This window comes from Schistocerca piceifrons, chromosome 7 (genome assembly GCF_021461385.2).
Source record: "Schistocerca piceifrons isolate TAMUIC-IGC-003096 chromosome 7, iqSchPice1.1, whole genome shotgun sequence".
Classification (NCBI taxonomy): Eukaryota; Metazoa; Arthropoda; class Insecta; order Orthoptera; family Acrididae; genus Schistocerca; species Schistocerca piceifrons.
The window spans coordinates 9,437,054-9,463,005 of NC_060144.1; the positions used below are offsets into that span (position 1 = coordinate 9,437,054).

General features: G+C 48.3%; 51 non-coding genes across 51 annotated transcripts; all 51 read left to right on the plus strand.

The window, feature by feature from the left end:
* The first annotated feature begins 85 nt into the window (after nt 1-85).
* Trnak-cuu lies at nt 86-158 on the plus strand. The gene has a single exon. It is a non-coding gene; the product is annotated as a tRNA-Lys (tRNA).
* Nucleotides 159-479: 321 nt separating this feature from the next.
* Trnat-agu lies at nt 480-551 on the plus strand. The gene has a single exon. It is a non-coding gene; the product is annotated as a tRNA-Thr (tRNA).
* A 575-nt stretch (nt 552-1,126) lies between these two features.
* Nucleotides 1,127-1,199, plus strand: Trnar-ucg. Its single transcript has one exon. It is a non-coding gene; the product is annotated as a tRNA-Arg (tRNA).
* A 438-nt stretch (nt 1,200-1,637) lies between these two features.
* Trnak-cuu lies at nt 1,638-1,710 on the plus strand. The gene has a single exon. It is a non-coding gene; the product is annotated as a tRNA-Lys (tRNA).
* A 321-nt stretch (nt 1,711-2,031) lies between these two features.
* Nucleotides 2,032-2,103, plus strand: Trnat-agu. Its single transcript has one exon. It is a non-coding gene; the product is annotated as a tRNA-Thr (tRNA).
* Nucleotides 2,104-2,648: 545 nt separating this feature from the next.
* On the plus strand, nt 2,649-2,721 carry Trnar-ucg. The gene has a single exon. It is a non-coding gene; the product is annotated as a tRNA-Arg (tRNA).
* A 438-nt stretch (nt 2,722-3,159) lies between these two features.
* Trnak-cuu lies at nt 3,160-3,232 on the plus strand. Its single transcript has one exon. It is a non-coding gene; the product is annotated as a tRNA-Lys (tRNA).
* A 321-nt stretch (nt 3,233-3,553) lies between these two features.
* Trnat-agu lies at nt 3,554-3,625 on the plus strand. Its single transcript has one exon. It is a non-coding gene; the product is annotated as a tRNA-Thr (tRNA).
* A 563-nt stretch (nt 3,626-4,188) lies between these two features.
* Nucleotides 4,189-4,261, plus strand: Trnar-ucg. The gene has a single exon. It is a non-coding gene; the product is annotated as a tRNA-Arg (tRNA).
* A 438-nt stretch (nt 4,262-4,699) lies between these two features.
* Trnak-cuu lies at nt 4,700-4,772 on the plus strand. Its single transcript has one exon. It is a non-coding gene; the product is annotated as a tRNA-Lys (tRNA).
* Nucleotides 4,773-5,093: 321 nt separating this feature from the next.
* Nucleotides 5,094-5,165, plus strand: Trnat-agu. Its single transcript has one exon. It is a non-coding gene; the product is annotated as a tRNA-Thr (tRNA).
* Nucleotides 5,166-5,728: 563 nt separating this feature from the next.
* On the plus strand, nt 5,729-5,801 carry Trnar-ucg. The gene has a single exon. It is a non-coding gene; the product is annotated as a tRNA-Arg (tRNA).
* A 438-nt stretch (nt 5,802-6,239) lies between these two features.
* On the plus strand, nt 6,240-6,312 carry Trnak-cuu. Its single transcript has one exon. It is a non-coding gene; the product is annotated as a tRNA-Lys (tRNA).
* Nucleotides 6,313-6,633: 321 nt separating this feature from the next.
* Nucleotides 6,634-6,705, plus strand: Trnat-agu. The gene has a single exon. It is a non-coding gene; the product is annotated as a tRNA-Thr (tRNA).
* A 572-nt stretch (nt 6,706-7,277) lies between these two features.
* Nucleotides 7,278-7,350, plus strand: Trnar-ucg. The gene has a single exon. It is a non-coding gene; the product is annotated as a tRNA-Arg (tRNA).
* A 438-nt stretch (nt 7,351-7,788) lies between these two features.
* Nucleotides 7,789-7,861, plus strand: Trnak-cuu. The gene has a single exon. It is a non-coding gene; the product is annotated as a tRNA-Lys (tRNA).
* Nucleotides 7,862-8,182: 321 nt separating this feature from the next.
* Nucleotides 8,183-8,254, plus strand: Trnat-agu. The gene has a single exon. It is a non-coding gene; the product is annotated as a tRNA-Thr (tRNA).
* Nucleotides 8,255-8,799: 545 nt separating this feature from the next.
* Trnar-ucg lies at nt 8,800-8,872 on the plus strand. The gene has a single exon. It is a non-coding gene; the product is annotated as a tRNA-Arg (tRNA).
* Nucleotides 8,873-9,310: 438 nt separating this feature from the next.
* Nucleotides 9,311-9,383, plus strand: Trnak-cuu. Its single transcript has one exon. It is a non-coding gene; the product is annotated as a tRNA-Lys (tRNA).
* A 321-nt stretch (nt 9,384-9,704) lies between these two features.
* On the plus strand, nt 9,705-9,776 carry Trnat-agu. Its single transcript has one exon. It is a non-coding gene; the product is annotated as a tRNA-Thr (tRNA).
* Nucleotides 9,777-10,336: 560 nt separating this feature from the next.
* On the plus strand, nt 10,337-10,409 carry Trnar-ucg. The gene has a single exon. It is a non-coding gene; the product is annotated as a tRNA-Arg (tRNA).
* Nucleotides 10,410-10,847: 438 nt separating this feature from the next.
* Nucleotides 10,848-10,920, plus strand: Trnak-cuu. The gene has a single exon. It is a non-coding gene; the product is annotated as a tRNA-Lys (tRNA).
* Nucleotides 10,921-11,241: 321 nt separating this feature from the next.
* Nucleotides 11,242-11,313, plus strand: Trnat-agu. The gene has a single exon. It is a non-coding gene; the product is annotated as a tRNA-Thr (tRNA).
* A 578-nt stretch (nt 11,314-11,891) lies between these two features.
* On the plus strand, nt 11,892-11,964 carry Trnar-ucg. Its single transcript has one exon. It is a non-coding gene; the product is annotated as a tRNA-Arg (tRNA).
* A 438-nt stretch (nt 11,965-12,402) lies between these two features.
* Nucleotides 12,403-12,475, plus strand: Trnak-cuu. The gene has a single exon. It is a non-coding gene; the product is annotated as a tRNA-Lys (tRNA).
* A 321-nt stretch (nt 12,476-12,796) lies between these two features.
* Nucleotides 12,797-12,868, plus strand: Trnat-agu. Its single transcript has one exon. It is a non-coding gene; the product is annotated as a tRNA-Thr (tRNA).
* Nucleotides 12,869-13,458: 590 nt separating this feature from the next.
* On the plus strand, nt 13,459-13,531 carry Trnar-ucg. Its single transcript has one exon. It is a non-coding gene; the product is annotated as a tRNA-Arg (tRNA).
* A 438-nt stretch (nt 13,532-13,969) lies between these two features.
* On the plus strand, nt 13,970-14,042 carry Trnak-cuu. Its single transcript has one exon. It is a non-coding gene; the product is annotated as a tRNA-Lys (tRNA).
* A 321-nt stretch (nt 14,043-14,363) lies between these two features.
* Trnat-agu lies at nt 14,364-14,435 on the plus strand. Its single transcript has one exon. It is a non-coding gene; the product is annotated as a tRNA-Thr (tRNA).
* A 545-nt stretch (nt 14,436-14,980) lies between these two features.
* Trnar-ucg lies at nt 14,981-15,053 on the plus strand. The gene has a single exon. It is a non-coding gene; the product is annotated as a tRNA-Arg (tRNA).
* A 438-nt stretch (nt 15,054-15,491) lies between these two features.
* On the plus strand, nt 15,492-15,564 carry Trnak-cuu. The gene has a single exon. It is a non-coding gene; the product is annotated as a tRNA-Lys (tRNA).
* Nucleotides 15,565-15,885: 321 nt separating this feature from the next.
* On the plus strand, nt 15,886-15,957 carry Trnat-agu. The gene has a single exon. It is a non-coding gene; the product is annotated as a tRNA-Thr (tRNA).
* A 587-nt stretch (nt 15,958-16,544) lies between these two features.
* Nucleotides 16,545-16,617, plus strand: Trnar-ucg. Its single transcript has one exon. It is a non-coding gene; the product is annotated as a tRNA-Arg (tRNA).
* A 438-nt stretch (nt 16,618-17,055) lies between these two features.
* On the plus strand, nt 17,056-17,128 carry Trnak-cuu. Its single transcript has one exon. It is a non-coding gene; the product is annotated as a tRNA-Lys (tRNA).
* A 321-nt stretch (nt 17,129-17,449) lies between these two features.
* On the plus strand, nt 17,450-17,521 carry Trnat-agu. Its single transcript has one exon. It is a non-coding gene; the product is annotated as a tRNA-Thr (tRNA).
* A 545-nt stretch (nt 17,522-18,066) lies between these two features.
* Trnar-ucg lies at nt 18,067-18,139 on the plus strand. The gene has a single exon. It is a non-coding gene; the product is annotated as a tRNA-Arg (tRNA).
* Nucleotides 18,140-18,577: 438 nt separating this feature from the next.
* On the plus strand, nt 18,578-18,650 carry Trnak-cuu. Its single transcript has one exon. It is a non-coding gene; the product is annotated as a tRNA-Lys (tRNA).
* Nucleotides 18,651-18,971: 321 nt separating this feature from the next.
* Trnat-agu lies at nt 18,972-19,043 on the plus strand. The gene has a single exon. It is a non-coding gene; the product is annotated as a tRNA-Thr (tRNA).
* A 569-nt stretch (nt 19,044-19,612) lies between these two features.
* On the plus strand, nt 19,613-19,685 carry Trnar-ucg. Its single transcript has one exon. It is a non-coding gene; the product is annotated as a tRNA-Arg (tRNA).
* Nucleotides 19,686-20,123: 438 nt separating this feature from the next.
* Nucleotides 20,124-20,196, plus strand: Trnak-cuu. Its single transcript has one exon. It is a non-coding gene; the product is annotated as a tRNA-Lys (tRNA).
* Nucleotides 20,197-20,517: 321 nt separating this feature from the next.
* On the plus strand, nt 20,518-20,589 carry Trnat-agu. The gene has a single exon. It is a non-coding gene; the product is annotated as a tRNA-Thr (tRNA).
* A 545-nt stretch (nt 20,590-21,134) lies between these two features.
* Trnar-ucg lies at nt 21,135-21,207 on the plus strand. The gene has a single exon. It is a non-coding gene; the product is annotated as a tRNA-Arg (tRNA).
* Nucleotides 21,208-21,645: 438 nt separating this feature from the next.
* Nucleotides 21,646-21,718, plus strand: Trnak-cuu. The gene has a single exon. It is a non-coding gene; the product is annotated as a tRNA-Lys (tRNA).
* Nucleotides 21,719-22,039: 321 nt separating this feature from the next.
* Trnat-agu lies at nt 22,040-22,111 on the plus strand. The gene has a single exon. It is a non-coding gene; the product is annotated as a tRNA-Thr (tRNA).
* A 563-nt stretch (nt 22,112-22,674) lies between these two features.
* Nucleotides 22,675-22,747, plus strand: Trnar-ucg. The gene has a single exon. It is a non-coding gene; the product is annotated as a tRNA-Arg (tRNA).
* A 438-nt stretch (nt 22,748-23,185) lies between these two features.
* Nucleotides 23,186-23,258, plus strand: Trnak-cuu. The gene has a single exon. It is a non-coding gene; the product is annotated as a tRNA-Lys (tRNA).
* A 321-nt stretch (nt 23,259-23,579) lies between these two features.
* On the plus strand, nt 23,580-23,651 carry Trnat-agu. Its single transcript has one exon. It is a non-coding gene; the product is annotated as a tRNA-Thr (tRNA).
* A 545-nt stretch (nt 23,652-24,196) lies between these two features.
* On the plus strand, nt 24,197-24,269 carry Trnar-ucg. The gene has a single exon. It is a non-coding gene; the product is annotated as a tRNA-Arg (tRNA).
* Nucleotides 24,270-24,707: 438 nt separating this feature from the next.
* On the plus strand, nt 24,708-24,780 carry Trnak-cuu. Its single transcript has one exon. It is a non-coding gene; the product is annotated as a tRNA-Lys (tRNA).
* A 321-nt stretch (nt 24,781-25,101) lies between these two features.
* On the plus strand, nt 25,102-25,173 carry Trnat-agu. The gene has a single exon. It is a non-coding gene; the product is annotated as a tRNA-Thr (tRNA).
* Nucleotides 25,174-25,742: 569 nt separating this feature from the next.
* On the plus strand, nt 25,743-25,815 carry Trnar-ucg. The gene has a single exon. It is a non-coding gene; the product is annotated as a tRNA-Arg (tRNA).
* The last annotated feature ends 137 nt before the right edge of the window (nt 25,816-25,952 follow it).

Below are 25,952 nucleotides of genomic sequence, written 5' to 3' on the forward strand. Positions count from 1 at the left end.
AGGAAATAAGCTGTAGTCAAAAGGATCTTCCATAGATGGTCGCAGGTCGCATAAATACTGTATGGCTCGTAACGCGTTGTGTGGAGCCCGGCTAGCTCAGTCGGTAGAGCATGAGACTCTTAATCTGAGGGTCGTGGGTTAGAGCCCCACGCTGGGCGGCGCTAAATTTTGTGTCTACGCGGATGCAACCTGCGCCCCTCTCGTGAGCCTTGCGTAATGAACGTAACGGGTTACGACGATGCCTAGCTTCGTATGAATATCAGAGGAATGGTTTTTGAAGCTGAAAGTAACTCTGAAATGAAATAAATGTGTTGTTTTGGAATTTTAGGCGTACATCGATATCGTGTGAGATGTGTAGGAAAGCAGCAGCTGTGCTAACTAAATGCAAGTAATGGTCGCTAATGCGGTGCGTTTCCAGCTGAAGGGCTCCGATTCACTAGTCCATAAGAATAAAGTACCCGAAAAGGGCGCTAGGCGGCGCTTCCTTAGCTCAGTGGCAGAGCGCTGGTCTAGTAAACCAGAGGTCGTGAGTTCGATCCTCACAGGAGGCAAATGAATTTTGTAACAGCCCCATCTACCGTAGCGCTTTCGAAAAAAGTGGTCAAGGATTAAAAAAATTATGAATGGGTGCGGTATTTAAGAATTGCTCTCGCAAAAGATTAGTGCGAATGGTGCTATTAAAGTAGGCACCGGAAACTGTTGCTTTTGGCAGTCTCCGGAGAATGCCGACGTGAAATACTTAGTTCTTGTGATGTATTTTCTACCCCTGGTAGAGACCCTCGCGGTTGTCGTCGTCGTCGTCGTCGTCGTCGTCGTCATCGTCGTCGTCGTCGGCGCCGCCGCCGCTTTGGTAACAGCGGCAACTCGCCATTGTATGACATAGGGTGAGGTACCTTCTGCAACCGACAGAGATGGCAGTAAGCGATTGAAGCTGATTTGCAACCTCTTGTTTGATCAGCGTCATAAGGGCTTGAATGTAACTTGCGATGGGACACAGCAAGAAGTAGCGTCGCCTTTTTAGTACTGAAATTGGAGATGGAGGATTGCGTCAAAGATGGGAAATTCATTCCGGCAAGCGTACAAATGGCGAAAATGAGGTGTGTGTGGGGAAGCATATTGCGCCAGTGACCGTGTGGCCTAATGGATAAGGCGTCGGACTTCGGATCCGAAGATTGCAGGTTCGAATCCTGTCACGGTCGAGTTTTTCCAGTTCTGCAAAAGTTGCATGCTGTTTTACTGTGTTGTTTGAGTAGTACAAAATTAGTTGAAAGTTGCTGCTGTCCGCTTCCTGGCTGCAAACCGGCGCCTACCTGAAGCTCAAGCAAGACAAAGGGGTTGTGTAGCGAAATTTTCGGCACAGTGCCGATCAGGAGAGTTCTTTTGGAACTACTGCATCTGACTCAGGACCCAAGAGCTACGCCACAGGCGTCTGCGCACTGTCGAGCATGTGTGTTGAATAATGGTGCTGATAGCCACGTATCATTTCAAGTAGATTTGATGCCTTTCGGAGACAATTTTCCATTGAATAGGATTGTAGCTCATTTGTGGCAGCAGGAAATAAGCTGTAGTCAAAAGGATCTTCCATAGATGGTCGCAGGTCGCATAAATACTGTATGCCTCGTAACGCGTTGTGTGGAGCCCGGCTAGCTTGGTCGGTAGAGCATGAGACTCTTAATCTGAGGGTCGTGGGTTAGAGCCCCACGCTGGGCGGCGCTAAATTTTGTGTCTACGCGGATGCAACCTGCGCCCCTCTCGTGAGCCTTGCGTAATGAACGTAACGGGTTACGACGATGCCTAGCTTCGTATGAATATCAGAGGAATGGTTTTTGAAGCTGAAAGTAACTCTGAAATGAAATAAATGTGTTGTTTTGGAATTTTAGGCGTACATCGATATCGTGTGAGATGTGTAGGAAAGCAGCAGCTGTGCTAACTAAATGCAAGTAATGGTCGCTAATGCGGTGCGTTTCCAGCTGAAGGGCTCCGATTCACTAGTCCATAAGAATAAAGTACCCGAAAAGGGCGCTAGGCGGCGCCTCCTTAGCTCAGTGGCAGAGCGCTGGTCTAGTAAACCAGAGGTCGTGAGTTCGATCCTCACAGGAGGCAAATGAATTTTGTAACAGCCCCATCTACCGTAGCGCTTTCGAAAAAAGTGGTCAAGGATAAAAAAAATTATGAATGGGTGCGGTATTTAAGAATTGCTCTCGCAAAAGAATAGTGCGAATGGTGCTATTAAAGTAGGCACCGGAAACTGTTGCTTTTGGCAGTCTCCGGAGAATGCCGACGTGAAATACTTAGTTCTTGTGATGTATTTTCTACCCCTGGTAGAGACCCTCGCGGTTGTCGTCGTCGTCGGCGGCGCCGCCGCCGCTTTGGTAACAGCGGCAACTCGCCATTGTATGACATAGGGTGAGGTACCTTCTGCAACCGACAGAGATGGCAGTAAGCGATTGAAGCTGATTTGCAACCTCTTGTTTGATCAGCGTCATAAGGGCTTGAATGTAACTTGCGATGGGACACAGCAAGAAGTAGCGTCGCCTTTTTAGTACTGAAATTGGAGATGGAGGATTGCGTCAAAGATGGGAAATTCATTCCGGCAAGCGTACAAATGGCGAAAATGAGGTGTGTGTGGGGAAGCATCTTGCGCCAGTGACCGTGTGGCCTAATGGATAAGGCGTCGGACTTCGGATCCGAAGATTGCAGGTTCGAATCCTGTCACGGTCGAGTTTTTCCAGTTCTGCAAAAGTTGCATGCTGTTTTACTGTGTTGTTTGAGTAGTACAAAATTAGTTGAAAGTTGCTGCTGTCCGCTTCCTGGCTGCAAACCGGCGCCTACCTGAAGCTCAAGCAAGACAAAGGGGTTGTGTAGCGAAATTTTCGGCACAGTGCCGATCAGGAGAGTTCTTTTGGAACTACTGCATCTGACTCAGGACCCAAGAGCTACGCCACAGGCGTCTGCGCACTGTCGAGCATGTGTGTTGAATAATGGTGCTGATAGCCACGTATCATTTCAAGTAGATTTGATGCCTTTCGGAGACAATTTTCCATTGAATAGGATTGTAGCTCATTTGTGGCAGCAGGAAATAAGCTGTAGTCAAAAGGATCTTCCATAGATGGTCGCAGGTCGCATAAATACTGTATGGCTCGTAACGCGTTGTGTGGAGCCCGGCTAGCTCAGTCGGTAGAGCATGAGACTCTTAATCTGAGGGTCGTGGGTTAGAGCCCCACGCTGGGCGGCGCTAAATTTTGTGTCTACGCGGATGCAACCTGCGCCCCTCTCGTGAGCCTTGCGTAATGAACGTAACGGGTTACGACGATGCCTAGCTTCGTATGAATATCAGAGGAATGGTTTTTGAAGCTGAAAGTAACTCTGAAATGAAATAAATGTGTTGTTTTGGAATTTTAGGCGTACATCGATATCGTGTGAGATGTGTAGGAAAGCAGCAGCTGTGCTAACTAAATGCAAGTAATGGTCGCTAATGCGGTGCGTTTCCAGCTGAAGGGCTCCGATTCACTAGTCCATAAGAATAAAGTACCCGAAAAGGGCGCTAGGCGGCGCTTCCTTAGCTCAGTGGCAGAGCGCTGGTCTAGTAAACCAGAGGTCGTGAGTTCGATCCTCACAGGAGGCAAATGAATTTTGTAACAGCCCCATCTACCGTAGCGCTTTCGAAAAAAGTGGTCAAGGATTAAAAAAATTATGAATGGGTGCGGTATTTAAGAATTGCTCTCGCAAAAGATTAGTGCGAATGGTGCTATTAAAGTAGGCACCGGAAACTGTTGCTTTTGGCAGTCTCCGTAGAATGCCGACGTGAAATACTTAGTTCTTGTGATGTATTTTCTACCCCTGGTAGAGACCCTCGCGGTTGTCGTCGTCGTCGTCGTCGTCGTCGTCGTCGTCGGCGCCGCCGCCGCTTTGGTAACAGCGGCAACTCGCCATTGTATGACATAGGGTGAGGTACCTTCTGCAACCGACAGAGATGGCAGTAAGCGATTGAAGCTGATTTGCAACCTCTTGTTTGATCAGCGTCATAAGGGCTTGAATGTAACTTGCGATGGGACACAGCAAGAAGTAGCGTCGCCTTTTTAGTACTGAAATTGGAGATGGAGGATTGCGTCAAAGATGGGAAATTCATTCCGGCAAGCGTACAAATGGCGAAAATGAGGTGTGTGTGGGGAAGCATATTGCGCCAGTGACCGTGTGGCCTAATGGATAAGGCGTCGGACTTCGGATCCGAAGATTGCAGGTTCGAATCCTGTCACGGTCGAGTTTTTCCAGTTCTGCAAAAGTTGCATGCTGTTTTACTGTGTTGTTTGAGTAGTACAAAATTAGTTGAAAGTTGCTGCTGTCCGCTTCCTGGCTGCAAACCGGCGCCTACCTGAAGCTCAAGCAAGACAAAGGGGTTGTGTAGCGAAATTTTCGGCACAGTGCCGATCAGGAGAGTTCTTTTGGAACTACTGCATCTGACTCAGGACCCAAGAGCTACGCCACAGGCGTCTGCGCACTGTCGAGCATGTGTGTTGAATAATGGTGCTGATAGCCACGTATCATTTCAAGTAGATTTGATGCCTTTCGGAGACAATTTTCCATTGAATAGGATTGTAGCTCATTTGTGGCAGCAGGAAATAAGCTGTAGTCAAAAGGATCTTCCATAGATGGTCGCAGGTCGCATAAATACTGTATGGCTCGTAACGCGTTGTGTGGAGCCCGGCTAGCTCAGTCGGTAGAGCATGAGACTCTTAATCTGAGGGTCGTGGGTTAGAGCCCCACGCTGGGCGGCGCTAAATTTTGTGTCTACGCGGATGCAACCTGCGCCCCTCTCGTGAGCCTTGCGTAATGAACGTAACGGGTTACGACGATGCCTAGCTTCGTATGAATATCAGAGGAATGGTTTTTGAAGCTGAAAGTAACTCTGAAATGAAATAAATGTGTTGTTTTGGAATTTTAGGCGTACATCGATATCGTGTGAGATGTGTAGGAAAGCAGCAGCTGTGCTAACTAAATGCAAGTAATGGTCGCTAATGCGGTGCGTTTCCAGCTGAAGGGCTCCGATTCACTAGTCCATAAGAATAAAGTACCCGAAAAGGGCGCTAGGCGGCGCTTCCTTAGCTCAGTGGCAGAGCGCTGGTCTAGTAAACCAGAGGTCGTGAGTTCGATCCTCACAGGAGGCAAATGAATTTTGTAACAGCCCCATCTACCGTAGCGCTTTCGAAAAAAGTGGTCAAGGATTAAAAAAATTATGAATGGGTGCGGTATTTAAGAATTGCTCTCGCAAAAGATTAGTGCGAATGGTGCTATTAAAGTAGGCACCGGAAACTGTTGCTTTTGGCAGTCTCCGTAGAATGCCGACGTGAAATACTTAGTTCTTGTGATGTATTTTCTACCCCTGGTAGAGACCCTCGCGGTTGTCGTCGTCGTCGTCGTCGTCGTCGTCGTCGTCGGCGCCGCCGCCGCTTTGGTAACAGCGGCAACTCGCCATTGTATGACATAGGGTGAGGTACCTTCTGCAACCGACAGAGATGGCAGTAAGCGATTGAAGCTGATTTGCAACCTCTTGTTTGATCAGCGTCATAAGGGCTTGAATGTAACTTGCGATGGGACACAGCAAGAAGTAGCGTCGCCTTTTTAGTACTGAAATTGGAGATGGAGGATTGCGTCAAAGATGGGAAATTCATTCCGGCAAGCGTACAAATGGCGAAAATGAGGTGTGTGTGGGGAAGCATATTGCGCCAGTGACCGTGTGGCCTAATGGATAAGGCGTCGGACTTCGGATCCGAAGATTGCAGGTTCGAATCCTGTCACGGTCGAGTTTTTCCAGTTCTGCAAAAGTTGCATGCTGTTTTACTGTGTTGTTTGAGTAGTACAAAATTAGTTGAAAGTTGCTGCTGTCCGCTTCCTGGCTGCAAACCGGCGCCTACCTGAAGCTCAAGCAAGACAAAGGGGTTGTGTAGCGAAATTTTCGGCACAGTGCCGATCAGGAGAGTTCTTTTGGAACTACTGCATCTGACTCAGGACCCAAGAGCTACGCCACAGGCGTCTGCGCACTGTCGAGCATGTGTGTTGAATAATGGTGCTGATAGCCACGTATCATTTCAAGTAGATTTGATGCCTTTCGGAGACAATTTTCCATTGAATAGGATTGTAGCTCATTTGTGGCAGCAGGAAATAAGCTGTAGTCAAAAGGATCTTCCATAGATGGTCGCAGGTCGCATAAATACTGTATGGCTCGTAACGCGTTGTGTGGAGCCCGGCTAGCTCAGTCGGTAGAGCATGAGACTCTTAATCTGAGGGTCGTGGGTTAGAGCCCCACGCTGGGCGGCGCTAAATTTTGTGTCTACGCGGATGCAACCTGCGCCCCTCTCGTGAGCCTTGCGTAATGAACGTAACGGGTTACGACGATGCCTAGCTTCGTATGAATATCAGAGGAATGGTTTTTGAAGCTGAAAGTAACTCTGAAATGAAATAAATGTGTTGTTTTGGAATTTTAGGCGTACATCGATATCGTGTGAGATGTGTAGGAAAGCAGCAGCTGTGCTAACTAAATGCAAGTAATGGTCGCTAATGCGGTGCGTTTCCAGCTGAAGGGCTCCGATTCACTAGTCCATAAGAATAAAGTACCCGAAAAGGGCGCTAGGCGGCGCTTCCTTAGCTCAGTGGCAGAGCGCTGGTCTAGTAAACCAGAGGTCGTGAGTTCGATCCTCACAGGAGGCAAATGAATTTTGTAACAGCCCCATCTACCGTAGCGCTTTCGAAAAAAGTGGTCAAGGATTAAAAAAATTATGAATGGGTGCGGTATTTAAGAATTGCTCTCGCAAAAGATTAGTGCGAATGGTGCTATTAAAGTAGGCACCGGAAACTGTTGCTATTGGCAGTCTCCGTAGAATGCCGACGTGAAATACTTAGTTCTTGTGATGTATTTTCTACCCCTGGTAGAGACCCTCGCGGTTGTCGTCGTCGTCGTCGTCGTCGTCGTCGTCGTCGTCGTCGTCGGCGCCGCCGCCGCTTTGGTAACAGCGGCAACTCGCCATTGTATGACATAGGGTGAGGTACCTTCTGCAACCGACAGAGATGGCAGTAAGCGATTGAAGCTGATTTGCAACCTCTTGTTTGATCAGCGTCATAAGGGCTTGAATGTAACTTGCGATGGGACACAGCAAGAAGTAGCGTCGCCTTTTTAGTACTGAAATTGGAGATGGAGGATTGCGTCAAAGATGGGAAATTCATTCCGGCAAGCGTACAAATGGCGAAAATGAGGTGTGTGTGGGGAAGCATATTGCGCCAGTGACCGTGTGGCCTAATGGATAAGGCGTCGGACTTCGGATCCGAAGATTGCAGGTTCGAATCCTGTCACGGTCGAGTTTTTCCAGTTCTGCAAAAGTTGCATGCTGTTTTACTGTGTTGTTTGAGTAGTACAAAATTAGTTGAAAGTTGCTGCTGTTCGCTTCCTGGCTGCAAACCGGCGCCTACCTGAAGCTCAAGCAAGACAAAGGGGTTGTGTAGCGAAATTTTCGGCACAGTGCCGATCAGGAGAGTTCTTTTGGAACTACTGCATCTGACTCAGGACCCAAGAGCTACGCCACAGGCGTCTGCGCACTGTCGAGCATGTGTGTTGAATAATGGTGCTGATAGCCACGTATCATTTCAAGTAGATTTGATGCCTTTCGGAGACAATTTTCCATTGAATAGGATTGTAGCTCATTTGTGGCAGCAGGAAATAAGCTGTAGTCAAAAGGATCTTCCATAGATGGTCGCAGGTCGCATAAATACTGTATGCCTCGTAACGCGTTGTGTGGAGCCCGGCTAGCTCGGTCGGTAGAGCATGAGACTCTTAATCTGAGGGTCGTGGGTTAGAGCCCCACGCTGGGCGGCGCTAAATTTTGTGTCTACGCGGATGCAACCTGCGCCCCTCTCGTGAGCCTTGCGTAATGAACGTAACGGGTTACGACGATGCCTAGCTTCGTATGAATATCAGAGGAATGGTTTTTGAAGCTGAAAGTAACTCTGAAATGAAATAAATGTGTTGTTTTGGAATTTTAGGCGTACATCGATATCGTGTGAGATGTGTAGGAAAGCAGCAGCTGTGCTAACTAAATGCAAGTAATGGTCGCTAATGCGGTGCGTTTCCAGCTGAAGGGCTCCGATTCACTAGTCCATAAGAATAAAGTACCCGAAAAGGGCGCTAGGCGGCGCCTCCTTAGCTCAGTGGCAGAGCGCTGGTCTAGTAAACCAGAGGTCGTGAGTTCGATCCTCACAGGAGGCAAATGAATTTTGTAACAGCCCCATCTACCGTAGCGCTTTCGAGAAAAGTGGTCAAGGATAAAAAAAATTATGAATGGGTGCGGTATTTAAGAATTGCTCTCGCAAAAGAATAGTGCGAATGGTGCTATTAAAGTAGGCACCGGGAACTGTTGCTTTTGGCAGTCTCCGGAGAATGCCGACGTGAAATACTTAGTTCTTGTGATGTATTTTCTACCCCTGGTAGAGACCCTCGCGGTTGTCGTCGTCGTCGGCGGCGCCGCCGCCGCTTTGGTAACAGCGGCAACTCGCCATTGTATGACATAGGGTGAGGTACCTTCTGCAACCGACAGAGATGGCAGTAAGCGATTGAAGCTGATTTGCAACCTCTTGTTTGATCAGCGTCATAAGGGCTTGAATGTAACTTGCGATGGGACACAGCAAGAAGTAGCGTCGCCTTTTTAGTACTGAAATTGGAGATGGAGGATTGCGTCAAAGATGGGAAATTCATTCCGGCAAGCGTACAAATGGCGAAAATGAGGTGTGTGTGGGGAAGCATATTGCGCCAGTGACCGTGTGGCCTAATGGATAAGGCGTCGGACTTCGGATCCGAAGATTGCAGGTTCGAATCCTGTCACGGTCGAGTTTTTCCAGTTCTGCAAAAGTTGCATGCTGTTTTACTGTGTTGTTTGAGTAGTACAAAATTAGTTGAAAGTTGCTGCTGTCCGCTTCCTGGCTGCAAACCGGCGCCTACCTGAAGCTCAAGCAAGACAAAGGGGTTGTGTAGCGAAATTTTCGGCACAGTGCCGATCAGGAGAGTTCTTTTGGAACTACTGCATCTGACTCAGGACCCAAGAGCTACGCCACAGGCGTCTGCGCACTGTCGAGCATGTGTGTTGAATAATGGTGCTGATAGCCACGTATCATTTCAAGTAGATTTGATGCCTTTCGGAGACAATTTTCCATTGAATAGGATTGTAGCTCATTTGTGGCAGCAGGAAATAAGCTGTAGTCAAAAGGATCTTCCATAGATGGTCGCAGGTCGCATAAATACTGTATGCCTCGTAACGCGTTGTGTGGAGCCCGGCTAGCTCGGTCGGTAGAGCATGAGACTCTTAATCTGAGGGTCGTGGGTTAGAGCCCCACGCTGGGCGGCGCTAAATTTTGTGTCTACGCGGATGCAACCTGCGCCCCTCTCGTGAGCCTTGCGTAATGAACGTAACGGGTTACGACGATGCCTAGCTTCGTATGAATATCAGAGGAATGGTTTTTGAAGCTGAAAGTAACTCTGAAATGAAATAAATGTGTTGTTTTGGAATTTTAGGCGTACATCGATATCGTGTGAGATGTGTAGGAAAGCAGCAGCTGTGCTAACTAAATGCAAGTAATGGTCGCTAATGCGGTGCGTTTCCAGCTGAAGGGCTCCGATTCACTAGTCCATAAGAATAAAGTACCCGAAAAGGGCGCTAGGCGGCGCTTCCTTAGCTCAGTGGCAGAGCGCTGGTCTAGTAAAGCAGAGGTCGTGAGTTCGATCCTCACAGGAGGCAAATGAATTTTGTAACAGCCCCATCTACCGTAGCGCTTTCGAAAAAAGTGGTCAAGGATTAAAAAAATTATGAATGGGTGCGGTATTTAAGAATTGCTCTCGCAAAAGATTAGTGCGAATGGTGCTATTAAAGTAGGCACCGGAAACTGTTGCTTTTGGCAGTCTCCGGAGAATGCCGACGTGAAATACTTAGTTCTTGTGATGTATTTTCTACCCCTGGTAGAGACCCTCGCGGTTGTCGTCGTCGTCGTCGTCGTCGTCGTCGTCGGCGCCGCCGCCGCTTTGGTAACAGCGGCAACTCGCCATTGTATGACATAGGGTGAGGTACCTTCTGCAACCGACAGAGATGGCAGTAAACGATTGAAGCTGATTTGCAACCTCTTGTTTGATCAGCGTCATAAGGGCTTGAATGTAACTTGCGATGGGACACAGCAAGAAGTAGCGTCGCCTTTTTAGTACTGAAATTGGAGATGGAGGATTGCGTCAAAGATGGGAAATTCATTCCGGCAAGCGTACAAATGGCGAAAATGAGGTGTGTGTGGGGAAGCATATTGCGCCAGTGACCGTGTGGCCTAATGGATAAGGCGTCGGACTTCGGATCCGAAGATTGCAGGTTCGAATCCTGTCACGGTCGAGTTTTTCCAGTTCTGCAAAAGTTGCATGCTGTTTTACTGTGTTGTTTGAGTAGTACAAAATTAGTTGAAAGTTGCTGCTGTTCGCTTCCTGGCTGCAAACCGGCGCCTACCTGAAGCTCAAGCAAGACAAAGGGGTTGTGTAGCGAAATTTTCGGCACAGTGCCGATCAGGAGAGTTCTTTTGGAACTACTGCATCTGACTCAGGACCCAAGAGCTACGCCACAGGCGTCTGCGCACTGTCGAGCATGTGTGTTGAATAATGGTGCTGATAGCCACGTATCATTTCAAGTAGATTTGATGCCTTTCGGAGACAATTTTCCATTGAATAGGATTGTAGCTCATTTGTGGCAGCAGGAAATAAGCTGTAGTCAAAAGGATCTTCCATAGATGGTCGCAGGTCGCATAAATACTGTATGCCTCGTAACGCGTTGTGTGGAGCCCGGCTAGCTCGGTCGGTAGAGCATGAGACTCTTAATCTGAGGGTCGTGGGTTAGAGCCCCACGCTGGGCGGCGCTAAATTTTGTGTCTACGCGGATGCAACCTGCGCCCCTCTCGTGAGCCTTGCGTAATGAACGTAACGGGTTACGACGATGCCTAGCTTCGTATGAATATCAGAGGAATGGTTTTTGAAGCTGAAAGTAACTCTGAAATGAAATAAATGTGTTGTTTTGGAATTTTAGGCGTACATCGATATCGTGTGAGATGTGTAGGAAAGCAGCAGCTGTGCTAACTAAATGCAAGTAATGGTCGCTAATGCGGTGCGTTTCCAGCTGAAGGGCTCCGATTCACTAGTCCATAAGAATAAAGTACCCGAAAAGGGCGCTAGGCGGCGCCTCCTTAGCTCAGTGGCAGAGCGCTGGTCTAGTAAACCAGAGGTCGTGAGTTCGATCCTCACAGGAGGCAAATGAATTTTGTAACAGCCCCATCTACCGTAGCGCTTTCGAAAAAAGTGGTCAAGGATTAAAAAAATTATGAATGGGTGCGGTATTTAAGAATTGCTCTCGCAAAAGATTAGTGCGAATGGTGCTATTAAAGTAGGCACCGGAAACTGTTGCTTTTGGCAGTCTCCGGAGAATGCCGACGTGAAATACTTAGTTCTTGTGATGTATTTTCTACCCCTGGTAGAGACCCTCGCGGTTGTCGTCGTCGTCGTCGTCGTCGTCGTCGTCGTCGTCGTCGTCGGCGCCGCCGCCGCCGCCGCTTTGGTAACAGCGGCAACTCGCCATTGTATGACATAGGGTGAGGTACCTTCTGCAACCGACAGAGATGGCAGTAAACGATTGAAGCTGATTTGCAACCTCTTGTTTGATCAGCGTCATAAGGGCTTGAATGTAACTTGCGATGGGACACAGCAAGAAGTAGCGTCGCCTTTTTAGTACTGAAATTGGAGATGGAGGATTGCGTCAAAGATGGGAAATTCATTCCGGCAAGCGTACAAATGGCGAAAATGAGGTGTGTGTGGGGAAGCATATTGCGCCAGTGACCGTGTGGCCTAATGGATAAGGCGTCGGACTTCGGATCCGAAGATTGCAGGTTCGAATCCTGTCACGGTCGAGTTTTTCCAGTTCTGCAAAAGTTGCATGCTGTTTTACTGTGTTGTTTGAGTAGTACAAAATTAGTTGAAAGTTGCTGCTGTCCGCTTCCTGGCTGCAAACCGGCGCCTACCTGAAGCTCAAGCAAGACAAAGGGGTTGTGTAGCGAAATTTTCGGCACAGTGCCGATCAGGAGAGTTCTTTTGGAACTACTGCATCTGACTCAGGACCCAAGAGCTACGCCACAGGCGTCTGCGCACTGTCGAGCATGTGTGTTGAATAATGGTGCTGATAGCCACGTATCATTTCAAGTAGATTTGATGCCTTTCGGAGACAATTTTCCATTGAATAGGATTGTAGCTCATTTGTGGCAGCAGGAAATAAGCTGTAGTCAAAAGGATCTTCCATAGATGGTCGCAGGTCGCATAAATACTGTATGCCTCGTAACGCGTTGTGTGGAGCCCGGCTAGCTCGGTCGGTAGAGCATGAGACTCTTAATCTGAGGGTCGTGGGTTAGAGCCCCACGCTGGGCGGCGCTAAATTTTGTGTCTACGCGGATGCAACCTGCGCCCCTCTCGTGAGCCTTGCGTAATGAACGTAACGGGTTACGACGATGCCTAGCTTCGTATGAATATCAGAGGAATGGTTTTTGAAGCTGAAAGTAACTCTGAAATGAAATAAATGTGTTGTTTTGGAATTTTAGGCGTACATCGATATCGTGTGAGATGTGTAGGAAAGCAGCAGCTGTGCTAACTAAATGCAAGTAATGGTCGCTAATGCGGTGCGTTTCCAGCTGAAGGGCTCCGATTCACTAGTCCATAAGAATAAAGTACCCGAAAAGGGCGCTAGGCGGCGCCTCCTTAGCTCAGTGGCAGAGCGCTGGTCTAGTAAACCAGAGGTCGTGAGTTCGATCCTCACAGGAGGCAAATGAATTTTGTAACAGCCCCATCTACCGTAGCGCTTTCGAAAAAAGTGGTCAAGGATTAAAAAAATTATGAATGGGTGCGGTATTTAAGAATTGCTCTCGCAAAAGATTAGTGCGAATGGTGCTATTAAAGTAGGCACCGGAAACTGTTGCTTTTGGCAGTCTCCGGAGAATGCCGACGTGAAATACTTAGTTCTTGTGATGTATTTTCTACCCCTGGTAGAGACCCTCGCGGTTGTCGTCGTCGTCGTCGTCGTCGTCGTCGTCGTCGTCGTCGTCGTCGTCGTCGTCGGCGCCGCCGCCGCCGCCGCTTTGGTAACAGCGGCAACTCGCCATTGTATGACATAGGGTGAGGTACCTTCTGCAACCGACAGAGATGGCAGTAAACGATTGAAGCTGATTTGCAACCTCTTGTTTGATCAGCGTCATAAGGGCTTGAATGTAACTTGCGATGGGACACAGCAAGAAGTAGCGTCGCCTTTTTAGTACTGAAATTGGAGATGGAGGATTGCGTCAAAGATGGGAAATTCATTCCGGCAAGCGTACAAATGGCGAAAATGAGGTGTGTGTGGGGAAGCATATTGCGCCAGTGACCGTGTGGCCTAATGGATAAGGCGTCGGACTTCGGACCCGAAGATTGCAGGTTCGAATCCTGTCACGGTCGAGTTTTTCCAGTTCTGCAAAAGTTGCATGCTGTTTTACTGTGTTGTTTGAGTAGTACAAAATTAGTTGAAAGTTGCTGCTGTCCGCTTCCTGGCTGCAAACCGGCGCCTACCTGAAGCTCAAGCAAGACAAAGGGGTTGTGTAGCGAAATTTTCGGCACAGTGCCGATCAGGAGAGTTCTTTTGGAACTACTGCATCTGACTCAGGACCCAAGAGCTACGCCACAGGCGTCTGCGCACTGTCGAGCATGTGTGTTGAATAATGGTGCTGATAGCCACGTATCATTTCAAGTAGATTTGATGCCTTTCGGAGACAATTTTCCATTGAATAGGATTGTAGCTCATTTGTGGCAGCAGGAAATAAGCTGTAGTCAAAAGGATCTTCCATAGATGGTCGCAGGTCGCATAAATACTGTATGCCTCGTAACGCGTTGTGTGGAGCCCGGCTAGCTCAGTCGGTAGAGCATGAGACTCTTAATCTGAGGGTCGTGGGTTCGAGCCCCACGCTGGGCGGCGCTAAATTTTGTGTCTACGCGGATGCAACCTGCGCCCCTCTCGTGAGCCTTGCGTAATGAACGTAACGGGTTACGACGATGCCTAGCTTCGTATGAATATCAGAGGAATGGTTTTTGAAGCTGAAAGTAACTCTGAAATGAAATAAATGTGTTGTTTTGGAATTTTAGGCGTACATCGATATCGTGTGAGATGTGTAGGAAAGCAGCAGCTGTGCTAACTAAATGCAAGTAATGGTCGCTAATGCGGTGCGTTTCCAGCTGAAGGGCTCCGATTCACTAGTCCATAAGAATAAAGTACCCGAAAAGTGCGCTAGGCGGCGCCTCCTTAGCTCAGTGGCAGAGCGCTGGTCTAGTAAACCAGAGGTCGTGAGTTCGATCCTCACAGGAGGCAAATGAATTTTGTAACAGCCCCATCTACCGTAGCGCTTTCGAAAAAAGTGGTCAAGGATAAAAAAAATTATGAATGGGTGCGGTATTTAAGAATTGCTCTCGCAAAAGAATAGTGCGAATGGTGCTATTAAAGTAGGCACCGGAAACTGTTGCTTTTGGCAGTCTCCGGAGAATGCCGACGTGAAATACTTAGTTCTTGTGATGTATTTTCTACCCCTGGTAGAGACCCTCGCGGTTGTCGTCGTCGTCGGCGGCGCCGCCGCCGCTTTGGTAACAGCGGCAACTCGCCATTGTATGACATAGGGTGAGGTACCTTCTGCAACCGACAGAGATGGCAGTAAGCGATTGAAGCTGATTTGCAACCTCTTGTTTGATCAGCGTCATAAGGGCTTGAATGTAACTTGCGATGGGACACAGCAAGAAGTAGCGTCGCCTTTTTAGTACTGAAATTGGAGATGGAGGATTGCGTCAAAGATGGGAAATTCATTCCGGCAAGCGTACAAATGGCGAAAATGAGGTGTGTGTGGGGAAGCATATTGCGCCAGTGACCGTGTGGCCTAATGGATAAGGCGTCGGACTTCGGATCCGAAGATTGCAGGTTCGAATCCTGTCACGGTCGAGTTTTTCCAGTTCTACAAAAGTTGCATGCTGTTTTACTGTGTTGTTTGAGTAGTACAAAATTAGTTGAAAGTTGCTGCTGTCCGCTTCCTGGCTGCAAACCGGCGCCTACCTGAAGCTCAAGCAAGACAAAGGGGTTGTGTAGCGAAATTTTCGGCACAGTGCCGATCAGGAGAGTTCTTTTGGAACTACTGCATCTGACTCAGGACCCAAGAGCTACGCCACAGGCGTCTGCGCACTGTCGAGCATGTGTGTTGAATAATGGTGCTGATAGCCACGTATCATTTCAAGTAGATTTGATGCCTTTCGGAGACAATTTTCCATTGAATAGGATTGTAGCTCATTTGTGGCAGCAGGAAATAAGCTGTAGTCAAAAGGATCTTCCATAGATGGTCGCAGGTCGCATAAATACTGTATGGCTCGTAACGCGTTGTGTGGAGCCCGGCTAGCTCAGTCGGTAGAGCATGAGACTCTTAATCTGAGGGTCGTGGGTTCGAGCCCCACGCTGGGCGGCGCTAAATTTTGTGTCTACGCGGATGCAACCTGCGCCCCTCTCGTGAGCCTTGCGTAATGAACGTAACGGGTTACGACGATGCCTAGCTTCGTATGAATATCAGAGGAATGGTTTTTGAAGCTGAAAGTAACTCTGAAATGAAATAAATGTGTTGTTTTGGAATTTTAGGCGTACATCGATATCGTGTGAGATGTGTAGGAAAGCAGCAGCTGTGCTAACTAAATGCAAGTAATGGTCGCTAATGCGGTGCGTTTCCAGCTGAAGGGCTCCGATTCACTAGTCCATAAGAATAAAGTACCCGAAAAGGGCGCTAGGCGGCGCTTCCTTAGCTCAGTGGCAGAGCGCTGGTCTAGTAAACCAGAGGTCGTGAGTTCGATCCTCACAGGAGGCAAATGAATTTTGTAACAGCCCCATCTACCGTAGCGCTTTCGAAAAAAGTGGTCAAGGATTAAAAAAATTATGAATGGGTGCGGTATTTAAGAATTGCTCTCGCAAAAGATTAGTGCGAATGGTGCTATTAAAGTAGGCACCGGAAACTGTTGCTTTTGGCAGTCTCCGGAGAATGCCGACGTGAAATACTTAGTTCTTGTGATGTATTTTCTACCCCTGGTAGAGACCCTCGCGGTTGTCGTCGTCGTCGTCGTCGTCGTCGTCGTCGTCGTCGTCGTCGTCGTCGTCGTCGTCGGCGCCGCCGCCGCTTTGGTAACAGCGGCAACTCGCCATTGTATGACATAGGGTGAGGTACCTTCTGCAACCGACAGAGATGGCAGTAAACGATTGAAGCTGATTTGCAACCTCTTGTTTGATCAGCGTCATAAGGGCTTGAATGTAACTTGCGATGGGACACAGCAAGAAGTAGCGTCGCCTTTTTAGTACTGAAATTGGAGATGGAGGATTGCGTCAAAGATGGGAAATTCATTCCGGCAAGCGTACAAATGGCGAAAATGAGGTGTGTGTGGGGAAGCATATTGCGCCAGTGACCGTGTGGCCTAATGGATAAGGCGTAGGACTTCGGATCCGAAGATTGCAGGTTCGAATCCTGTCACGGTCGAGTTTTTCCAGTTCTGCAAAAGTTGCATGCTGTTTTACTGTGTTGTTTGAGTAGTACAAAATTAGTTGAAAGTTGCTGCTGTTCGCTTCCTGGCTGCAAACCGGCGCCTACCTGAAGCTCAAGCAAGACAAAGGGGTTGTGTAGCGAAATTTTCGGCACAGTGCCGATCAGGAGAGTTCTTTTGGAACTACTGCATCTGACTCAGGACCCAAGAGCTACGCCACAGGCGTCTGCGCACTGTCGAGCATGTGTGTTGAATAATGGTGCTGATAGCCACGTATCATTTCAAGTAGATTTGATGCCTTTCGGAGACAATTTTCCATTGAATAGGATTGTAGCTCATTTGTGGCAGCAGGAAATAAGCTGTAGTCAAAAGGATCTTCCATAGATGGTCGCAGGTCGCATAAATACTGTATGCCTCGTAACGCGTTGTGTGGAGCCCGGCTAGCTCAGTCGGTAGAGCATGAGACTCTTAATCTGAGGGTCGTGGGTTCGAGCCCCACGCTGGGCGGCGCTAAATTTTGTGTCTACGCGGATGCAACCTGCGCCCCTCTCGTGAGCCTTGCGTAATGAACGTAACGGGTTACGACGATGCCTAGCTTCGTATGAATATCAGAGGAATGGTTTTTGAAGCTGAAAGTAACTCTGAAATGAAATAAATGTGTTGTTTTGGAATTTTAGGCGTACATCGATATCGTGTGAGATGTGTAGGAAAGCAGCAGCTGTGCTAACTAAATGCAAGTAATGGTCGCTAATGCGGTGCGTTTCCAGCTGAAGGGCTCCGATTCACTAGTCCATAAGAATAAAGTACCCGAAAAGGGCGCTAGGCGGCGCCTCCTTAGCTCAGTGGCAGAGCGCTGGTCTAGTAAACCAGAGGTCGTGAGTTCGATCCTCACAGGAGGCAAATGAATTTTGTAACAGCCCCATCTACCGTAGCGCTTTCGAAAAAAGTGGTCAAGGATAAAAAAAATTATGAATGGGTGCGGTATTTAAGAATTGCTCTCGCAAAAGAATAGTGCGAATGGTGCTATTAAAGTAGGCACCGGAAACTGTTGCTTTTGGCAGTCTCCGGAGAATGCCGACGTGAAATACTTAGTTCTTGTGATGTATTTTCTACCCCTGGTAGAGACCCTCGCGGTTGTCGTCGTCGTCGGCGGCGCCGCCGCCGCTTTGGTAACAGCGGCAACTCGCCATTGTATGACATAGGGTGAGGTACCTTCTGCAACCGACAGAGATGGCAGTAAGCGATTGAAGCTGATTTGCAACCTCTTGTTTGATCAGCGTCATAAGGGCTTGAATGTAACTTGCGATGGGACACAGCAAGAAGTAGCGTCGCCTTTTTAGTACTGAAATTGGAGATGGAGGATTGCGTCAAAGATGGGAAATTCATTCCGGCAAGCGTACAAATGGCGAAAATGAGGTGTGTGTGGGGAAGCATATTGCGCCAGTGACCGTGTGGCCTAATGGATAAGGCGTCGGACTTCGGATCCGAAGATTGCAGGTTCGAATCCTGTCACGGTCGAGTTTTTCCAGTTCTGCAAAAGTTGCATGCTGTTTTACTGTGTTGTTTGAGTAGTACAAAATTAGTTGAAAGTTGCTGCTGTCCGCTTCCTGGCTGCAAACCGGCGCCTACCTGAAGCTCAAGCAAGACAAAGGGGTTGTGTAGCGAAATTTTCGGCACAGTGCCGATCAGGAGAGTTCTTTTGGAACTACTGCATCTGACTCAGGACCCAAGAGCTACGCCACAGGCGTCTGCGCACTGTCGAGCATGTGTGTTGAATAATGGTGCTGATAGCCACGTATCATTTCAAGTAGATTTGATGCCTTTCGGAGACAATTTTCCATTGAATAGGATTGTAGCTCATTTGTGGCAGCAGGAAATAAGCTGTAGTCAAAAGGATCTTCCATAGATGGTCGCAGGTCGCATAAATACTGTATGCCTCGTAACGCGTTGTGTGGAGCCCGGCTAGCTCGGTCGGTAGAGCATGAGACTCTTAATCTGAGGGTCGTGGGTTAGAGCCCCACGCTGGGCGGCGCTAAATTTTGTGTCTACGCGGATGCAACCTGCGCCCCTCTCGTGAGCCTTGCGTAATGAACGTAACGGGTTACGACGATGCCTAGCTTCGTATGAATATCAGAGGAATGGTTTTTGAAGCTGAAAGTAACTCTGAAATGAAATAAATGTGTTGTTTTGGAATTTTAGGCGTACATCGATATCGTGTGAGATGTGTAGGAAAGCAGCAGCTGTGCTAACTAAATGCAAGTAATGGTCGCTAATGCGGTGCGTTTCCAGCTGAAGGGCTCCGATTCACTAGTCCATAAGAATAAAGTACCCGAAAAGGGCGCTAGGCGGCGCCTCCTTAGCTCAGTGGCTGAGCGCTGGTCTAGTAAACCAGAGGTCGTGAGTTCGATCCTCACAGGAGGCAAATGAATTTTGTAACAGCCCCATCTACCGTAGCGCTTTCGAAAAAAGTGGTCAAGGATTAAAAAAATTATGAATGGGTGCGGTATTTAAGAATTGCTCTCGCAAAAGATTAGTGCGAATGGTGCTATTAAAGTAGGCACCGGAAACTGTTGCTTTTGGCAGTCTCCGGAGAATGCCGACGTGAAATACTTAGTTCTTGTGATGTATTTTCTACCCCTGGTAGAGACCCTCGCGGTTGTCGTCGTCGTCGTCGTCGTCGTCGTCGTCGTCGGCGCCGCCGCCGCCGCCGCTTTGGTAACAGCGGCAACTCGCCATTGTATGACATAGGGTGAGGTACCTTCTGCAACCGACAGAGATGGCAGTAAACGATTGAAGCTGATTTGCAACCTCTTGTTTGATCAGCGTCATAAGGGCTTGAATGTAACTTGCGATGGGACACAGCAAGAAGTAGCGTCGCCTTTTTAGTACTGAAATTGGAGATGGAGGATTGCGTCAAAGATGGGAAATTCATTCCGGCAAGCGTACAAATGGCGAAAATGAGGTGTGTGTGGGGAAGCATATTGCGCCAGTGACCGTGTGGCCTAATGGATAAGGCGTCGGACTTCGGATCCGAAGATTGCAGGTTCGAATCCTGTCACGGTCGAGTTTTTCCAGTTCTGCAAAAGTTGCATGCTGTTTTACTGTGTTGTTTGAGTAGTACAAAATTAGTTGAAAGTTGCTGCTGTCCGCTTCCTGGCTGCAAACCGGCGCCTACCTGAAGCTCAAGCAAGACAAAGGGGTTGTGTAGCGAAATTTTCGGCACAGTGCCGATCAGGAGAGTTCTTTTGGAACTACTGCATCTGACTCAGGACCCAAGAGCTACGCCACAGGCGTCTGCGCACTGTCGAGCATGTGTGTTGAATAATGGTGCTGATAGCCACGTATCATTTCAAGTAGATTTGATGCCTTTCGGAGACAATTTTCCATTGAATAGGATTGTAGCTCATTTGTGGCAGCAGGAAATAAGCTGTAGTCAAAAGGATCTTCCATAGATGGTCGCAGGTCGCATAAATACTGTATGCCTCGTAACGCGTTGTGTGGAGCCCGGCTAGCTCAGTCGGTAGAGCATGAGACTCTTAATCTGAGGGTCGTGGGTTCGAGCCCCACGCTGGGCGGCGCTAAATTTTGTGTCTACGCGGATGCAACCTGCGCCCCTCTCGTGAGCCTTGCGTAATGAACGTAACGGGTTACGACGATGCCTAGCTTCGTATGAATATCAGAGGAATGGTTTTTGAAGCTGAAAGTAACTCTGAAATGAAATAAATGTGTTGTTTTGGAATTTTAGGCGTACATCGATATCGTGTGAGATGTGTAGGAAAGCAGCAGCTGTGCTAACTAAATGCAAGTAATGGTCGCTAATGCGGTGCGTTTCCAGCTGAAGGGCTCCGATTCACTAGTCCATAAGAATAAAGTACCCGAAAAGTGCGCTAGGCGGCGCCTCCTTAGCTCAGTGGCAGAGCGCTGGTCTAGTAAACCAGAGGTCGTGAGTTCGATCCTCACAGGAGGCAAATGAATTTTGTAACAGCCCCATCTACCGTAGCGCTTTCGAAAAAAGTGGTCAAGGATAAAAAAAATTATGAATGGGTGCGGTATTTAAGAATTGCTCTCGCAAAAGAATAGTGCGAATGGTGCTATTAAAGTAGGCACCGGAAACTGTTGCTTTTGGCAGTCTCCGGAGAATGCCGACGTGAAATACTTAGTTCTTGTGATGTATTTTCTACCCCTGGTAGAGACCCTCGCGGTTGTCGTCGTCGTCGGCGGCGCCGCCGCCGCTTTGGTAACAGCGGCAACTCGCCATTGTATGACATAGGGTGAGGTACCTTCTGCAACCGACAGAGATGGCAGTAAGCGATTGAAGCTGATTTGCAACCTCTTGTTTGATCAGCGTCATAAGGGCTTGAATGTAACTTGCGATGGGACACAGCAAGAAGTAGCGTCGCCTTTTTAGTACTGAAATTGGAGATGGAGGATTGCGTCAAAGATGGGAAATTCATTCCGGCAAGCGTACAAATGGCGAAAATGAGGTGTGTGTGGGGAAGCATATTGCGCCAGTGACCGTGTGGCCTAATGGATAAGGCGTCGGACTTCGGATCCGAAGATTGCAGGTTCGAATCCTGTCACGGTCGAGTTTTTCCAGTTCTGCAAAAGTTGCATGCTGTTTTACTGTGTTGTTTGAGTAGTACAAAATTAGTTGAAAGTTGCTGCTGTCCGCTTCCTGGCTGCAAACCGGCGCCTACCTGAAGCTCAAGCAAGACAAAGGGGTTGTGTAGCGAAATTTTCGGCACAGTGCCGATCAGGAGAGTTCTTTTGGAACTACTGCATCTGACTCAGGACCCAAGAGCTACGCCACAGGCGTCTGCGCACTGTCGAGCATGTGTGTTGAATAATGGTGCTGATAGCCACGTATCATTTCAAGTAGATTTGATGCCTTTCGGAGACAATTTTCCATTGAATAGGATTGTAGCTCATTTGTGGCAGCAGGAAATAAGCTGTAGTCAAAAGGATCTTCCATAGATGGTCGCAGGTCGCATAAATACTGTATGGCTCGTAACGCGTTGTGTGGAGCCCGGCTAGCTCAGTCGGTAGAGCATGAGACTCTTAATCTGAGGGTCGTGGGTTCGAGCCCCACGCTGGGCGGCGCTAAATTTTGTGTCTACGCGGATGCAACCTGCGCCCCTCTCGTGAGCCTTGCGTAATGAACGTAACGGGTTACGACGATGCCTAGCTTCGTATGAATATCAGAGGAATGGTTTTTGAAGCTGAAAGTAACTCTGAAATGAAATAAATGTGTTGTTTTGGAATTTTAGGCGTACATCGATATCGTGTGAGATGTGTAGGAAAGCAGCAGCTGTGCTAACTAAATGCAAGTAATGGTCGCTAATGCGGTGCGTTTCCAGCTGAAGGGCTCCGATTCACTAGTCCATAAGAATAAAGTACCCGAAAAGGGCGCTAGGCGGCGCTTCCTTAGCTCAGTGGCAGAGCGCTGGTCTAGTAAACCAGAGGTCGTGAGTTCGATCCTCACAGGAGGCAAATGAATTTTGTAACAGCCCCATCTACCGTAGCGCTTTCGAAAAAAGTGGTCAAGGATTAAAAAAATTATGAATGGGTGCGGTATTTAAGAATTGCTCTCGCAAAAGATTAGTGCGAATGGTGCTATTAAAGTAGGCACCGGAAACTGTTGCTTTTGGCAGTCTCCGGAGAATGCCGACGTGAAATACTTAGTTCTTGTGATGTATTTTCTACCCCTGGTAGAGACCCTCGCGGTTGTCGTCGTCGTCGTCGTCGTCGTCGTCGTCGTCGGCGCCGCCGCCGCTTTGGTAACAGCGGCAACTCGCCATTGTATGACATAGGGTGAGGTACCTTCTGCAACCGACAGAGATGGCAGTAAACGATTGAAGCTGATTTGCAACCTCTTGTTTGATCAGCGTCATAAGGGCTTGAATGTAACTTGCGATGGGACACAGCAAGAAGTAGCGTCGCCTTTTTAGTACTGAAATTGGAGATGGAGGATTGCGTCAAAGATGGGAAATTCATTCCGGCAAGCGTACAAATGGCGAAAATGAGGTGTGTGTGGGGAAGCATATTGCGCCAGTGACCGTGTGGCCTAATGGATAAGGCGTAGGACTTCGGATCCGAAGATTGCAGGTTCGAATCCTGTCACGGTCGAGTTTTTCCAGTTCTGCAAAAGTTGCATGCTGTTTTACTGTGTTGTTTGAGTAGTACAAAATTAGTTGAAAGTTGCTGCTGTTCGCTTCCTGGCTGCAAACCGGCGCCTACCTGAAGCTCAAGCAAGACAAAGGGGTTGTGTAGCGAAATTTTCGGCACAGTGCCGATCAGGAGAGTTCTTTTGGAACTACTGCATCTGACTCAGGACCCAAGAGCTACGCCACAGGCGTCTGCGCACTGTCGAGCATGTGTGTTGAATAATGGTGCTGATAGCCACGTATCATTTCAAGTAGATTTGATGCCTTTCGGAGACAATTTTCCATTGAATAGGATTGTAGCTCATTTGTGGCAGCAGGAAATAAGCTGTAGTCAAAAGGATCTTCCATAGATGGTCGCAGGTCGCATAAATACTGTATGGCTCGTAACGCGTTGTGTGGAGCCCGGCTAGCTCAGTCGGTAGAGCATGAGACTCTTAATCTGAGGGTCGTGGGTTCGAGCCCCACGCTGGGCGGCGCTAAATTTTGTGTCTACGCGGATGCAACCTGCGCCCCTCTCGTGAGCCTTGCGTAATGAACGTAACGGGTTACGACGATGCCTAGCTTCGTATGAATATCAGAGGAATGGTTTTTGAAGCTGAAAGTAACTCTGAAATGAAATAAATGTGTTGTTTTGGAATTTTAGGCGTACATCGATATCGTGTGAGATGTGTAGGAAAGCAGCAGCTGTGCTAACTAAATGCAAGTAATGGTCGCTAATGCGGTGCGTTTCCAGCTGAAGGGCTCCGATTCACTAGTCCATAAGAATAAAGTACCCGAAAAGGGCGCTAGGCGGCGCCTCCTTAGCTCAGTGGCAGAGCGCTGGTCTAGTAAACCAGAGGTCGTGAGTTCGATCCTCACAGGAGGCAAATGAATTTTGTAACAGCCCCATCTACCGTAGCGCTTTCGAAAAAAGTGGTCAAGGATAAAAAAAATTATGAATGGGTGCGGTATTTAAGAATTGCTCTCGCAAAAGAATAGTGCGAATGGTGCTATTAAAGTAGGCACCGGAAACTGTTGCTTTTGGCAGTCTCCGGAGAATGCCGACGTGAAATACTTAGTTCTTGTGATGTATTTTCTACCCCTGGTAGAGACCCTCGCGGTTGTCGTCGTCGTCGGCGGCGCCGCCGCCGCTTTGGTAACAGCGGCAACTCGCCATTGTATGACATAGGGTGAGGTACCTTCTGCAACCGACAGAGATGGCAGTAAGCGATTGAAGCTGATTTGCAACCTCTTGTTTGATCAGCGTCATAAGGGCTTGAATGTAACTTGCGATGGGACACAGCAAGAAGTAGCGTCGCCTTTTTAGTACTGAAATTGGAGATGGAGGATTGCGTCAAAGATGGGAAATTCATTCCGGCAAGCGTACAAATGGCGAAAATGAGGTGTGTGTGGGGAAGCATATTGCGCCAGTGACCGTGTGGCCTAATGGATAAGGCGTCGGACTTCGGATCCGAAGATTGCAGGTTCGAATCCTGTCACGGTCGAGTTTTTCCAGTTCTGCAAAAGTTGCATGCTGTTTTACTGTGTTGTTTGAGTAGTACAAAATTAGTTGAAAGTTGCTGCTGTCCGCTTCCTGGCTGCAAACCGGCGCCTACCTGAAGCTCAAGCAAGACAAAGGGGTTGTGTAGCGAAATTTTCGGCACAGTGCCGATCAGGAGAGTTCTTTTGGAACTACTGCATCTGACTCAGGACCCAAGAGCTACGCCACAGGCGTCTGCGCACTGTCGAGCATGTGTGTTGAATAATGGTGCTGATAGCCACGTATCATTTCAAGTAGATTTGATGCCTTTCGGAGACAATTTTCCATTGAATAGGATTGTAGCTCATTTGTGGCAGCAGGAAATAAGCTGTAGTCAAAAGGATCTTCCATAGATGGTCGCAGGTCGCATAAATACTGTATGGCTCGTAACGCGTTGTGTGGAGCCCGGCTAGCTCAGTCGGTAGAGCATGAGACTCTTAATCTGAGGGTCGTGGGTTCGAGCCCCACGCTGGGCGGCGCTAAATTTTGTGTCTACGCGGATGCAACCTGCGCCCCTCTCGTGAGCCTTGCGTAATGAACGTAACGGGTTACGACGATGCCTAGCTTCGTATGAATATCAGAGGAATGGTTTTTGAAGCTGAAAGTAACTCTGAAATGAAATAAATGTGTTGTTTTGGAATTTTAGGCGTACATCGATATCGTGTGAGATGTGTAGGAAAGCAGCAGCTGTGCTAACTAAATGCAAGTAATGGTCGCTAATGCGGTGCGTTTCCAGCTGAAGGGCTCCGATTCACTAGTCCATAAGAATAAAGTACCCGAAAAGGGCGCTAGGCGGCGCTTCCTTAGCTCAGTGGCAGAGCGCTGGTCTAGTAAACCAGAGGTCGTGAGTTCGATCCTCACAGGAGGCAAATGAATTTTGTAACAGCCCCATCTACCGTAGCGCTTTCGAAAAAAGTGGTCAAGGATTAAAAAAATTATGAATGGGTGCGGTATTTAAGAATTGCTCTCGCAAAAGATTAGTGCGAATGGTGCTATTAAAGTAGGCACCGGAAACTGTTGCTTTTGGCAGTCTCCGGAGAATGCCGACGTGAAATACTTAGTTCTTGTGATGTATTTTCTACCCCTGGTAGAGACCCTCGCGGTTGTCGTCGTCGTCGTCGTCGTCGTCGTCGTCGTCGTCGTCGGCGCCGCCGCCGCTTTGGTAACAGCGGCAACTCGCCATTGTATGACATAGGGTGAGGTACCTTCTGCAACCGACAGAGATGGCAGTAAACGATTGAAGCTGATTTGCAACCTCTTGTTTGATCAGCGTCATAAGGGCTTGAATGTAACTTGCGATGGGACACAGCAAGAAGTAGCGTCGCCTTTTTAGTACTGAAATTGGAGATGGAGGATTGCGTCAAAGATGGGAAATTCATTCCGGCAAGCGTACAAATGGCGAAAATGAGGTGTGTGTGGGGAAGCATATTGCGCCAGTGACCGTGTGGCCTAATGGATAAGGCGTCGGACTTCGGATCCGAAGATTGCAGGTTCGAATCCTGTCACGGTCGAGTTTTTCCAGTTCTGCAAAAGTTGCATGCTGTTTTACTGTGTTGTTTGAGTAGTACAAAATTAGTTGAAAGTTGCTGCTGTCCGCTTCCTGGCTGCAAACCGGCGCCTACCTGAAGCTCAAGCAAGACAAAGGGGT